Source organism: Etheostoma cragini, chromosome 19, assembly GCF_013103735.1.
Source record: "Etheostoma cragini isolate CJK2018 chromosome 19, CSU_Ecrag_1.0, whole genome shotgun sequence".
NCBI lineage: Eukaryota > Metazoa > Chordata > Actinopteri > Perciformes > Percidae > Etheostoma > Etheostoma cragini.
The window spans coordinates 6,565,613-6,574,690 of NC_048425.1; positions in this window are offsets into that span (position 1 = coordinate 6,565,613).

Consider the following 9,078-nt stretch of genomic DNA (forward strand, 5'->3'; position numbering starts at 1 on the left):
TATAGATAAAAAGCCATAGTATAGTATGTCGAGAAAGGTCATAGTATAGTATGTCAAAAAAGTCATAGTATAGTATGTCAAAAAAAGTCATAGTATAACAAGGCGAAAAATTTGACAAAAGGTTATAGTATAGTATGTTGAAAAAAGTCATAGTATAGCATGTCGAAAAAAAATGGACAAAAACTCATAGTATAGTATGTCGAAAAAAATTGACAAAAAGTCATAGTATAGTACGTTGAAAAGAAGTCATAGTATAGTATGTCGAAAAAAATTGACCCAAAGTCATAGTATAGTATGTTGAAAAAAATAGAGAAAAAGTCATAGTATAGTATGTCGAAAAAAGTCATAGTATAGTATGTCGAAAAAAATTGACAAAAAGTCATAGTATAGTACGTTGAAAAGAAGTCATAGTATAGTATGACGAAAAAATTGACCCAAAGTCATAGTATAGTATGTTGAAAAAAATAGAGAAAAAGTCATAGTATAGTATGTCGAAAAAAGTCATGGTATAGTATGTCGAAAAAATTGACAAAAGGTTATAGTATAGTACGTTGAAAAGAAGTCATAGTATAGCATGTATAAAAAATAGATAAAATGTCATAGTATAGTATGTCGAAAATGGTCATAGTATAGTATGTCGAAAAAGTGGACAGAAGGTTATAGTATAGTACGTTGAAAAGAAGTCATAGTATAGTATGTCGAAAAAAATAGAGACAAAGTCATAGCATAGTATGTCGAAAAAAGTCTTCGTATAGTGTGTCAAAAAAGTGGACAAAAGGTTATGGTATAGTACGATTAAAAGACGTCATAGTATAGCATGTCAAAAAAATAGATAAAAAGTCATTGTATAGTATGTCGAGAATGGTCATAGTATAGCATGTTGAAAAAGTGGACAAAAGGTTATAGTATAGTATGTTGAAAAGAAGTCATAGTATAGTATGTTGAAAAAAGTGGACAAAAAGTCATAGTATAGTATGTCGAAAAAAGTCACAGTATAGCATGTCAAAAAAAAAAAAAAAAGTCATTGTATAGCATGTAAAAAAAATAGATAAAAAGCCATAGTATAGTATGTCGAGAAAGGTCATAGTATAGTATGTCAAAAAAGTCATAATATAGTATGTCAAAAAAAGTGAACAAAAACTCATAGTATAGCATGTCGAAAAAAAAGATAAAAAGTCATTTTATAGGATGTCGAAAAAGGTAATAGTATAGTATGCCAACAAGAAAGAGAAAAAGTCATAGTATAGTATGTCAAAAAAGTCATAGTATAGTATGTCAAAAAAAGTCATAGTATAACAAGTCGAAAAATTTGACAAAAGGTTATAGTATAGTATGTTGAAAAAAGTCATAGTATAGTATGTCGAAAAAAATTGAAAAAAAGGCATAGTATAGTATGTCGAAAAAAGTCATAGTATAGTATGTCGAAAAAGTGGACAAAAGGTTATAGTATAGTACGTTGAAAAGAAGTCATAGTATAGTATGCCGATAAAAATTGACCTAAAGTCATAGTATAGTATGTTGAAAGAAATAGAGACAAAGTCATAGTATAGTATGTCAAAAAAAGTCATGGTATAGTATGTCGAAAAAATTGACAAAAGGTTATAGTATAGTACGTTGAAAAGAAGTCATAGTATAGCATGCATAAAAAATAGATAAAATGTCATAGTATAGTATGTCGAAAATGGTCATAGTATAGTATGTTAAAAAAGTGGACAAAAGGTTATAGTACAGTATGTTGAAAAGATGTCATAGTATAGTATGTTGAAAAAAATAGATAAAAAGTCATAGTATAGTATGTCGAAAAATGTCATGGTATAGTATGTCAAAAAAATTGACAAAAGGTTATAGTATAGTACGTTGAAAAGAAGTCATAGTATAGTATGTCAAAAAAAGTGGACAAAAAATCATAGTATAGTATGTCGAAAAAGTGGACAAAAGGTTATAGTATAGTACGTTGAAAAGAAGTCATACTATAGTATGTTGAAAAAAGTGGACAAAAAGTCATAGTATAGTATGTTGAAAAAATAGAGAAAAAGTCATAGTATAGTATGTCAAAAAAGTCATAGTATAGTAAGTCGAAAAAATAGAGAAAAGGTCATAGTAAAGAGTGTCGAAAAAGTGGACAAAAGGTTATAGTATAATATGTTGAAAGAAGTCATAGTATAGTATGTCGAAAAAAAATGGACAAAAACTCATAGTATTGTATGTCGAAAAAAATTGACAAAAAGTCATAGTATAGTATGTCGAAAAAAGTCATAGTATAGAATGTCGAAAAAGTGGACAGAAGGTTATAGTATAGTACGTTGAAAAGAAGTCATAGTATAGTATGTCGAAAAAAATTGACCTAAAGTCATAGTATAGTATGTCGAAAAAAGTCATAGTATAGTGTGTCAAAAAAGTGGACAAAAGGTTATAGTATAGTACGATGAAAAGACGTCATAGTATAGCATGTCGAAAAAATAGATAAAAAGTCATTGTATAGTATGTCGAGAAAGGTCATAGTATAGTATGTTGAAAAAGTGGACAAAAGGTTATAGTATAGTATGTCGAAAAAAGTCATAGTATACTATGTCGAAAAAGTGGACAAAATTTTATAGTATAGTACGTTGAAAAGAAGTCATAGTATAGTATGTTGAAAAAAGTGGACAAAAAATCATAGTATAGTATGTTGAAAAAGTGGAAATAAGGTTATAGTATAGTACGTTGAAAAGAAGTCATAGTATAGTATGTCGAAAAAAGTGGACAAAAAGTCATAGTATAGTATGTCGAAAAAATAGAGAAAAAGTCATAGTATAGTATGTCAAAAAAGTCATAGTATAGTAAGTCGAAAAAATAGAGACAAAGTCATAGTATAGTATGTCAAAAAAGTCTTAGTATAGTAAGTCGAAAAAATAGAGAAAAAGTCATAGTATAGTATGTAAAAAAAGTCATAGTATAGTAAGTCGAAACAGTATGTCAAAAAAGTTATAGTATAGTATGTCAAAAAAATTGAACAAAAAGTCATAGTATAATCATGTCGAAAAAAATAGATAAAAGTCATAGTATAGTATGCCAAAAAAATAGAGAAAAAGTCATAGTATAGTATGTCAAAAAAGTCATAGTATATTATGTCGAAAAAGTGGACAAAAAGTCATAGTATAGTATGTCGAAACAGTGGACAAAAGGTTATAGTATGGTACGTTGAAAAGAAGTCATAGTATAGTATGTCGAAAAAAGTGGACAAAAAGTCATAGTATAGTATATCGAAAAAATAGAGAAAAGTCATAGTATAGTATGTCAAAAAAGTCTTAGTATAGTATGTCGAAAAAATAGAGAAAAAGTCATAGTATAGTATGTTGAAAAAGTGGACAAAAGGTTATAGTATAGTACGTTGAAAAGAAGTCATAGTATAGTATGTCGAAAAAAGTGGACAAAAAGTCATATTATTGTATGTCAAAAAAGTCATAGTATAGTATGTCAAAAACGTCATAGTATAGTATGTCAAAAAAACTGGAGAAAAACTAATAGTATAGTATGTTAAAAAAGTCATAGTATATTAAGTTTATAGTTTATTAAAAAATGGACAATAACTCATAGTATAGTATGTTGAAAAAAGTGGACAAAAACTCATAGCATAGTATGTCAAAAAAAGTCATAGTATAGTATGTCAAAAAAGTAGATAAAAACTCATAGTATAGTACGTCAAAAAATGTCATAGTATAGTAAGTTGAAAAAATTGGACCAACAGTCATGTCGAAAGAAGAAGGCAGGTGACTCGCAACCACAGATCCAGACTCCACAGCTCCAGAGCCAGAACACCTGCAGAAAGTGATAGGAGGAGAGAGGAGAGGGACGAGAGAGCACAAGACTATGGGGGCTAGAGAGCACAAGACTAACGGGAAAGGGAAAAAGTCGAGTTAGTAACATGCATTAATGGGATGAGGTTACATACAGATGGAGGGAAGGAGGAGGAGAGAGGTGCTCGGTGCATCATAGGAAGTCCCCCAGCAGTCTAGGCCTATAGCAGCACAACTAAGGGATGGTTCACAACTAAGGCATGGACTCACCTGAGCCAGCTCTGTATGAGCTTTAACAAAGAGGAAAGCCTTAAGCCTACTCTTAAATGTGGAGATGGTGTCTGCCTCTTGAACCCAAACTGGAACCTGGTTTCACAAGAGAGGGGAGCTTGATAGCTGAACACTCTGGCTCCCATTCTACTTTAGGAGACTCTAGGAAACACAAGTAACCCGGCATTCTGGGAGTGCAATGATCTTGTGGGGTAGTAATGTACTATGAGCTTTTTAAGACAAGATGGTGCCTGACCATGAAAAGCTTTGTGGGTGAGAAGAAGAATTTAAAATTCTATTCTGGATTTTACAGGAAGCCAATGCAGAGAAGCTAAAACAGGAGAGATGTGATCTCTTTTCCTGGTTGCTGCAGCATTCTGGATCAGCTGAAGAGTCTTTATGGACTTTTTTGAGCAGCCTGATAATAAAGAATTGCAGTAATCCAGCCTAGAAGTAACAAATGCATGGACTAGTTTTTCTGCAATATTACATACGTGAAAAAAGGCGGTCCTTGAAATTTGCTTAATGTGAGAATTAAACAACATGTCCTGATGAAAGATAACTCCAAGATTCCTCACAGTGGCACTAGGGCCAGGGTGATACCATCCAGAGAAACACTCTCTTTTGATAATGCGTCACGGAGGTGCTTGGGCCCCAGAACAATAACTTCAGTTTCATCTGAGTTCAGCATTTCAAAATTACAGGTCATTGGGTTTTAACATCCTATAAACACATTTGAAGTTTAGCTAACTGATTAGTTTTATCCGGCTTGATCAATAGATATACTTGAGTATCCTCTGCATAACAATGAAAGTTTATGGAGTGTTTCCTGAAAATATTGCCTAAAGGAAGCATAAACAAAGTGAACAGGATTGGACCGAGCACAGATCCTTGTGGGACTCCATGACTAACTTTGGCATGCATGGAGGATTCATCTTTAACATGAAAATATGAGATTGATCTGATAAATAAGACTTAAAGGCTTAGAGGAGTTCCTATAATGCCAAGTAAATGTTCTAGTCTCTCTAGGATATGATGATTAATGCTATCAATTGCAGCACGAAGATCTAATAACACCATTACTGACATAAGTCCTTGCAAAAAGGAGGTCATTAGTAATCACAAGCACTGTCTCTATACTATGATGAACTCTAAATCCTGACTGAAAATAACCCAAATAAGTTGTTACTATGCAGAAAGTGACACAGCTATGTGACAACTACTTGCTTAAGAATCTTAGACAGAAATGGAAGGTTAGATTTAGGTCTATAGTTGGCTAAAACATCTGTATCAAGGTTGTTCTTTTTCAGAAGAAGTTTAACTACAGCTACTTGTGTACTGTGGTACATAGCCTGTTAACAAAGATAGATTAGACAGGGTAAAACTTACTTATTTGCTTAAATTTGCAAATGTCAGTGTCATACCATTGAGCTAACCGTCTTTGTTTTATTTTCTTCTTTTATGTTGGAATAAAGTCATAGTATAGTTTGTCAAAAACAGTGGACAAAAAGTCATTTTTTAGCATATCAACAATAGTGGACACAGTCATAGTATAGTATGTCAAAAAAGTTATAGTATAGTATGTCAAATTAAGTCACAGTATACAGTAGGTTGTAAAAAAAGTGGATAAAAACTGATAGTATAGCATGTTGAAAAAAGTCATGGTACAGTATGTCGATACAAGTGGACAAACGTTTATTGTGTAGTATGTCGTGTAGTAAAGAAGTCAGAGTATAGTATGTCGAAAAACTCATATTAAAGTATGTTCAAAAAAGTCATAGTGTAGTATGTGGAAAAATAGTCAAAGTATAGTATGTCGAAAAGTGGACAAAAAGTCATAGGATAGTGTGTTGACAAAAGTGGACAAACACTCATAGTATAGTATGTCAAGATAAGTCATAGTATAGTATGTTGAAATAAAATCATAGTTTAGCATGTCAAAAAAAGTAGAAAAAAGTCACATCATAGTATGTCAAAAAACTGGACAGCCATAGCATAGTATGTCAAAACAAGTCATTGTATAGTATGTTGAAATAAAGTCATAGTATAGTATGTCAACAAAAGTGGACAAACAGACAAAGTATGCTATGTCAAAAAAATCATAGTATGTTGAAAAAGTGAATAAAAGTCACAGTATAGTGTATCGAATGTCAAAAACGCGGACAAACACTCATAGTATAGTATGTTGAAAGAAGTCATAGTATATTATGTCAAAAACGTTATATGTTGAACTAAAGACATAGTATAGTATGTTGAACTAAAGTCAAAGTATAGTATGTCAAAAGAAGTCATAATATAGTATGCCGAAAAAAGGGGACAAAAAGTCATAGTATTGTATGTAGACTATAAAATCTAAATAAATTCAGCCTATGTTGATACATCTTAATAGTATAGTATTTTGAAAAAAGTGGACAAACAATTTAGTACAGTATATCAAAACAAAGTCATAGTATGTTGAAATAAAGTCATAGCATAGTATGTTGAAAAAAGTCAAAAACCCCAGAATATGCCATCATCAATGACCCTCAATCAGCAGGACACTGCAGGGAATCGAACCCTGTCCCGCTGGGAGTACCAATTACCAGTGCCTTTTGCGTTTTGAGGTCACACACAGACACACAGACACACAGACACCCACACACACACACAAACACACAGCAGCAAAAAGTGTGCTGCAGCTTCAGGCCAGGTCCTCATAGTATGTCAAAAAAAGTTGAAAAATCACAAATTCATATGTATGCGGAACTGTCACAGTATGTAAAAAAAAAAAAGTAAATCATAAAAAAGTCACAGTATATTATGTCTAAACAACGTCATGAATAAAGTCACAAATACATCAAAATGTAACATAAATTCTGGTTTGGATGATGGCTCTAGACACACCTGGAGTACAGACAAGCAAGAAGAGAATGGTGCAGATCCTGGGAATGCTGAGTGCAGTCATGCTTCTTCCAGACCAGGCAGTTTCCTGCTGAACAGCGACACATTCTAGCTGCATTTGCATCTTTGCACTGAAAAAATTGATATACAGTACATATGCAATGACAACTCAAAAGCATTGCAGTGGCAAAGCAAATATTGCTAAACCGTCGTAGGTTTTGGCCTCCCTGTTGATGAGACATTGTATGTCATTCCCCTTTACATACTCTAATAAGACACTGTATCTGTTTATTATGTACATGTTAGTTACTGTTTGTTTCTCCCCATACTTAAATGGGTGCATGACTCAGTATAAATCTCTTACTCATTCCTTTACAAGTATTATAGAACTAGTATTGCATTATGACATTACAATTCCACAGTCTCAAAACTATTCAATCGGCAACAAACACTGTGCTCTTATTCTGGAGCAGAACATTTAAAACTGCATTCAGCTGCTCTTCTGTCTCATGTTATTCCTGCATTGCAGGTTGTGGACATGTTTTATGGCCCTGGAACAACACTGCAGTGTTGTAATAGGCCCTACAATGAACTAATGCTCGAAACAGGACCCGTGTAGGAGCAGAAAGTGATGCAATGCTCTTGCTGAAAATGCAGATCATCCCCTTAACGACTGCTGGTAGAAATTGAATAGACAGAGGGGCTTAAAAAGGCACACACACATAAAGTGAGTTTGCATCAGTGAGGCTTTTACCCAACCTGCTACTGTGCTTCATCTCTCCCTTCTCAGTGTACCACTCTACCAAAATCACCCCCTCTCCTTTCTTCATCCACATCACTCAACACCCTCTCTCGTTTGGATCCCATTCCAGTGCAATGGAATGGGTTTATTAGTGTGGTTAATGCACTGTGACCTACTGGGGCTTGACGTCTACCTTTTTCCTGTGGAAAAAAAAGAAAAAAAAGAAGTGGGATGTTCTTAAAAGGGAAGCAGTACAGGAATTAGGCATAAAAGAGCAACACTAAAGAAACAAAATAACAAAAAGTAAAATAAATCCAGAGACCATTTTGACCATTACAATAAACATTGGCAGAGAGTTCCGTGTTTTTCCTGCATAGAGAAAGTGTTTGTCTGATTTTTATCCGCCAGCCTCCCTCTCTTCCACAGCTGATATATTTTACACATGCGGCTGGCGCTGATAAGACCGCTAAACTGCATTGTTTTTAGATGGAACTGAACACTCACAGGATATCCGTTTGCAGAGTTCAGACTGTACCAGACTTTCTCGGTGAGCATGCTGCTCTGGGGGACCGGTTGCGCAGTAAGAAGCTGCCGTCTGACGGCATCAGTATTAAATTGTTTCATGACTGGTTAAAACGTCTCATTAAAAAGGAGTCCTATTCAGCGTTTTGGTATATAGTTTTAAAACTGGATAGAAAGTGTAGTGTACACATGAAAACCCTGAACAAGCAGCGATGTTACAAACATTTTGTATCCGTAACATGAGTGTATTATTGTTAGCCGTAAGGGTGGGAAAAATAATCGATTCTTAGATGCCTTGTGTTTTTTAGTTTTTGATTTGAAATGTGCAAAAAAACAACAACAAAAATACGGTCAAATAAACATAATAAAATAAAAGGTACATCAAATAATTAGGCAAAACCCAAAGGCTGTTGATCTACTTTTTCCCATTACATCAGAGCACCTCCTGTTTTATGTTCTAAGAAGCCCATTCTCCATTTTTCAAGCAGGGTTGCTAGTTTATTTTGTTAAAATGCTTAGATTTGGGCGCTTTCACACCTGGCTCGTTTGAAGAAGTTTGTTGGCTAAGGCGGAAAGGTTGTGTCGAGCAATGAGAAGACCATAACATTCCTATAATTAATACACAAACAAATATTTTGGTCATGTTTTCAACTATTAGAGCCTCTGCTTGCAAACGTTTTCTTTGCTCTTCTCCTGCTCCTGTGTACATCCAGCCAGCCCCAACTGTAGTGTATCAACTGAGTCGTAATTGTAGTGTTTTGCCTGTCACCTAAGATTATGCTTCATAATTACAGTCAATTACGGTCCTGACTTCCTGCTTCTTACAGTGCAGACGCTTTTGCTGCTTGCTCCTGCCTCTGCTTGCATATTTTTGCTGATAATCTTGCT